Consider the following 5,717-nt stretch of genomic DNA (forward strand, 5'->3'; position numbering starts at 1 on the left):
CCAGAAAGCAGGAGGCGTCTCTGGGCTATCACACCTACCAATATGATGAAGACACTTCGAATGGAGGAGTCGCTAACCTTATCAGGCCGGGCACAACTCACTGCATTTTGGAGTCAGATCCAGATATTGCGATGGATAACATCTCCCCAACTACCGCTAATAAGGGAAGAGATAAAGAAATTGGTAGGATCGCACACACCAACAATTGTGGTAGGCGACCTAAACTGCAAAAACCCTGACTGGAATAGTAGAATGATAATGCAAATGGAAGATTAGCAGAATGGAGAGATTTTGGAATGGTCGTCATAGGTCCAACGGAACCAACATACATCCCATACAGCAGGATGCTATTGTAAAATCAATTCCTGATGTAATTGATTTTACAATAATGAAAAATGCAACAACATGTGTATAGAAAGAACCCTTAACGATAATTAAATCACAATCCGGTTGCACTCACTCTGGGAAGTGAACAACATCTAGACGGAACTATTTATAAAATAAAGAACAAACTGGAAGGCTAATCAAACTGTCCTAAACGAGAATATTAGGAAGTTGCCAATAATAAGATTTCACAATGGAGCATTCTCCAGTCATCCTGTGCCTACAGGAGACCAAAAATGCCCCAGAAAGCAAGAGGCGTCTCTGGGCTATCACGCCTACCAATATGATAAATACACTTCGAATGGAGGAATCGCCATCCTTATCAGGCCGGGCACAGCTCACTGCTTTTTCGAGTCGGATCCAGATATTGCGATGTATAACATCTCCCCAACTGCCGCTAATAAGGAAAGAGATAAAGAAATTGCTAGGATTGGACACACCAACAATTGTGGTAGGCGATCTAAACTGCAAAAACCCTGATTGGAATAGTAGAATGATAATGCAAATGGAAGATTAGCAGAATGAGATTTTGGAATAGTAGTCATAGGTCCAACGGAACCAACATACGTCCCTTATAGCAGGAGGCTTCCTGATGTAATTAATTTTACAATAATGAAAAATGCAACAACATATGTATACCTTAGAAAAAACTCTATGATATACAAATAGTCATCTAGATTAGGACGGCCTAAACCAGCATAGTCATCGACTAAAGAAAATTCAGCCAAGAGGCTTTGAACAGAAAGCTGTAGGAACTTGCCACACATGAACAATCTGCGTTCAATTATTTCTTCTCCCCTAAATAATCATCCCCAATATCCTGCTGGTCCTTACTATATTAGAAAAGGACTTTATAGTATAAATGTACCAATAATTGTGAATACCATTTACTCTGTTTCTGTACATGATACAGAAATTTGGCAAATGCCCCAAAATTAAATAGCATTTAGAAGGAACCACTTAGTTGGTGATGAAGAATATCCTTTATCACCATGGTTAATGACACAGTATTCTGGAAATTTTCAAAATTGTACACCTCAGAGAAGATTCAACATATATTTTAGGAGGGCAAGAATGAATGTCAAGTGTGTCAATAACATTTGAAAGTAATGCACAACTTGGCTCTTCGTTTTAATGCTGATAATTAAGAGGTTGAATAAGTGATCAAAGAACAATTGTTTCAAAAGCAGGATGAAGAAATTGAGGACGAACTAAATTGTGAATTCAGAGAAATTATGGCATATTAAAAAAGCTTTATCCTCATTTTCAATGAGAACTTGACGATCATCTTCAATAGTATCTATAAAAGATTCACAAAATGGAAGTCGTTCAACTAAAATCTATCATCCAACTCATAAAAATTGGTATTTGAAGCACGAAATAATAGATAATGAAAAAAATCATGGATCAATCTGCTACATATATATATATATATATATATATATATATATATATATATATATATATATATACATATATATATATATATATATATATATATATATACATATATATATATATATTATATATATTTACCAGATTATTGTTCTTTTCTTAAAAAAAAGGTCTATTCAATATCTTGTATTTCAAGTTTATGAAGTATGCAAAATTTACATACATATCATAAAGTTATGTTTGATCGCTCTAAAGTCAGACACCAAACAAAATTTGATCATATGTTTAGAGTTGTTTTCTTCCTGACAGAGGTATTGAATGGTAATCTATATTTTTGAAGTCATTAAGTAGCAATCGAACTTATAAAATGCCAGAAAGTTATATTCCAGTTGAACTGCGCTGAAAGAGACGTCAGTTTGAGTCTAGTGAGAGTAGCGAGACTGTGGATTGTCTTACATGTGTCGATCTGTAACTGCAAGTGCAAAATCAGTTGGTTTTGATCATGGCGCAGGGAGCAGAGGCAATGTAGAGACGTTGTGTGTAGATGATCATTGTTTAGATGATGATTCATGTGTTTAATTGGGAATATAAACAAAGGCATTTGAATTATTATCAATGTTCATGTTTGGATATTTTGAAATAGATCTAAACAGTACCTGTGTTGAATGGAATCGGTTGTCTTATTTTGGGAAAGAGTTAATTGTAAAAATGTAATAATTATTTTATGAGTGTCTTGTAACAGATATTTATTTGGTATGACCGCATAAAGAAAATGCCAGAAAACTTTGTACCCAATGACGATGATTTAATCACTTTTTCTGAAGAAGAAGAATCAACGTAAATAATAGTTTAAATCTTAATTTTATTCATTTTTTTATATTTTTATTATTATTTTATCATTGGACTGGAAACTGTGTGGACACTGATTAAGTTGAGAGCCGTCGCTGGTAAAGTGGCGAAGAGATTTTATCGCTGGTTAAGTGATAATTTCTAGTGAGAGCCGTCGCTGGTAAAGTGGCGAAGAGATTTTATCGCTGGTTAAGTGATAATTTCTAGTGAGAGCCGTCGCTGGTAAAGTGGCGAAGAGATTTTATCGTTGGTTAAGTGATAATTTCTAGTGAGAGCCGTCGCTGGTTAAGTGGCGAAGAGATTTTATCGCTGGTTAAGTGATAATTTCTGTTGAGAGTCATCGCTGGTTAAGTGATGACGAGTCTGTATTGCTGGTTAAGTGATGCAGATCTTGAGGTTTTCATGTCCATAGATAAACTCTATTCTTATATTCGAAAATATCGTAGATGTAACACGCATTGGGGCAAACTTTTATGCATTTGATTTGAAAGGTTGATAAAACTATCGATAGCCTGATATTAGTCAGGAAAAGCCGAATGAACTATTACTGTTTGAACTTAATTTGCAGGAAAATCACACGAGGACGTGTGACTTGTCAGAATGGCCGTGTCGGAGGGTTCATGTGAAACGCAAGTAGTACTATGGGTTGCATACTTATAGTACTTGGGTGGAATCAGTGGAAGTGCTAAGCAGGGGATGGTACTCGAACCGAGGGTGACGGTAGAGACCTGCGAGGGCGGACAGTTAAGCTCCGTCAGGGAAGCTGCGTAGAAGTCTTGGCTTGGCTTGGCATAACCGTCGGGATCACCGCGTTTCATACGACTCCTACCTAATTGTTTGACTATTAGTTGTAATCCTGTGCCTGTTAGTTCAATTACATTGTAAGGACTATTTGCGTGTTATTTAATATTCGAAATGGCCGATAATCCTGACCGCGCTGCGACATATATAAGAAATTCAAAATATCATTGAATATTAAAAAGTAACTAGAAGTGATTGAACATCTTCAGTAGACACGTTTCAAGAAATTCAATTTAACTGATCAATTTCCAAACTGATCTGAAAATAATGTAACAAATTAACAACCTTCACAGCATTCAGTAACAAGAGTTTATATATTCTAATGTTTGTAGAGCAGCAGGTTATAAACCTTAAATTGACCCAATGGTATATTACGATTTTATACATATTGAAAATAAACAATACTTATATACAGTTCCAATGAAATTATTAGAATCTTATTACAAATTATGTGAAGTGACGAAATCAGATCTATGTTCTAAAACAAAAAATCTTCTTTTTTCAACATGTGGCAATTGTTGATCAGTTTTAATTTTTTTTATCTCATCGAATATCCTTCAGGTGTACGTAAATTTTTGTTTTATATGTACAAAAATTCCTCAGTTAACTGAAATTAAAACCATGCATGGAAAAAATTGGACGAATCTTATCACTGGCCATAATACCTAAAACAAAAGTAAAAAAATCAAAAGTAAAAACTATCATTCAATATTTCACATTTGGTTATGATCAGATAGGTTTTAGGCCTCCTAATTGGATATTTTTGTTATGTAACTTTCATCTCTTTGTGGCTTTGGTGTTATTAACTCACTTGAATTTTTTCAAGTATTTTCATAGTTAAGTCGTTTTCCCCTAGGTTTCAATTTTTGATTACAAACCTGATTCTCAATAAAACTTGATGTTCTGATTGCCATTATATATTCCAATTTTGTGTGTCCATTTTGCTGCATCCTCAACTTTTTGTATTGTGCACTTTAACTTGATGTATTTCTTATTTAATCTGATTGGTCTTATTGGACCTAAAAATAAGATTTAAAATTAACAAACAATTATATTTAACAATAAGAAATGTTCTAATTTTTAAATGAAGCAAAATTTTTATGTGATAATTATAGTTGATCAAGTGACAAATTTAAATAATATTTGGCTCAAAACTTATATGATTTGTATGAAAAATATATGTTTTGTTAACATACCATACTTATTGGATCTAAAAATAAGATTTAAAATTAACAAATAATTATATTTTACAATAAGAAATGTTCTAATTTTTAAATAAAGCAAAATTTTTATGTGATAATTATAGTTGATCAAGTGACAAATTTAAATAATATTTGGCTCAAAACTTATATGATTTGTATAAAAAATATAAGTTTTGTTAACATACCAATAATTGTAAAAAAATTAAACAAAAAAGTTGTTATGCTATCTGGTGTAACACTGCAAAATTAAAAATATGAAATGAGAATAATAAAAATGTGCTGACTGGTATTTACAATCTACTCCTGCCATTAATATATTTTATTACAAATAACACTTACTTTTTTGGGAAAGTTTCGTTGATACTCTGCTGCTATTGTTCCATCATAATTTAGCATAGATGATATCGGGCAGTACCGCTCCACAAGCCAGTGGTGGTGGGAAGCCAACGGATCAAACTGCAAGTCCAATCCTCACCCAGGAAGGTCCTTGTACCTTCCTCAGATTGGGCTTGTTCTTCCGGATCCAGTTGACAGGGGGTTGGCATCTTTGTCAGTCCCGTCTTCTGGTTTAATTCACCCGTATATGTCAAATATACGCCCTTTTCCCCCATATGTGCAATCACATATGTGAAACATTTGGTCATGATCTCCGGATCGGTACCCGGAGAGGGGTTTACACTTTCCCCTCTCTGTCCCAAAAAAAAAAAGAAAAAAAGCAAGCATAGATGATGACATTGAAATATTTGAAGTTGAAGGACTTTTGACATTTAATTCTGTGTCATTTTGCATAACACTGAATAGTTATTCAATTTCCTACTATATAATTTGTAGGTTTAAGAGCTATTCTACTGGGCTAACTTCAACATCAGGAGAAGCAACAGCCACAAATTCTAAAATAAATATGATTAATTCATGTCATGTCTTTGCAAAAAAATGTTACCTTTTTTTCTTTTTAGGAGTTGTTTTGACGGTTTCGGGAGATGATGGAGACAAAAAATGATCATTTTGAGTTTTTACGTATCCTAAAAAAATATATTTAAAAAGCATTAAAAATGAACTCTATTAATAAAAATTACCCGGTAAATG

The 5,717-nt window shown here is 33.5% G+C and overlaps 1 long non-coding RNA gene across 1 annotated transcript; it reads right to left on the minus strand.

Moving 5' to 3' along the window:
* Positions 1-3,822: 3,822 nt before the first annotated feature.
* On the minus strand, positions 3,823-5,330 carry LOC126266363 (uncharacterized). Its single transcript, XR_007548768.1, has 3 exons — positions 4,971-5,330; positions 4,308-4,448; positions 3,823-4,094 (listed from the first exon to the last, which is right to left on the minus strand). It is a non-coding gene; the product is annotated as an uncharacterized LOC126266363 (long non-coding RNA).
* Between the last annotated feature and the right edge of the window lie 387 nt (positions 5,331-5,717).

This window comes from Aethina tumida, chromosome 8 (genome assembly GCF_024364675.1).
Source record: "Aethina tumida isolate Nest 87 chromosome 8, icAetTumi1.1, whole genome shotgun sequence".
Lineage (NCBI taxonomy): Eukaryota > Metazoa > Arthropoda > Insecta > Coleoptera > Nitidulidae > Aethina > Aethina tumida.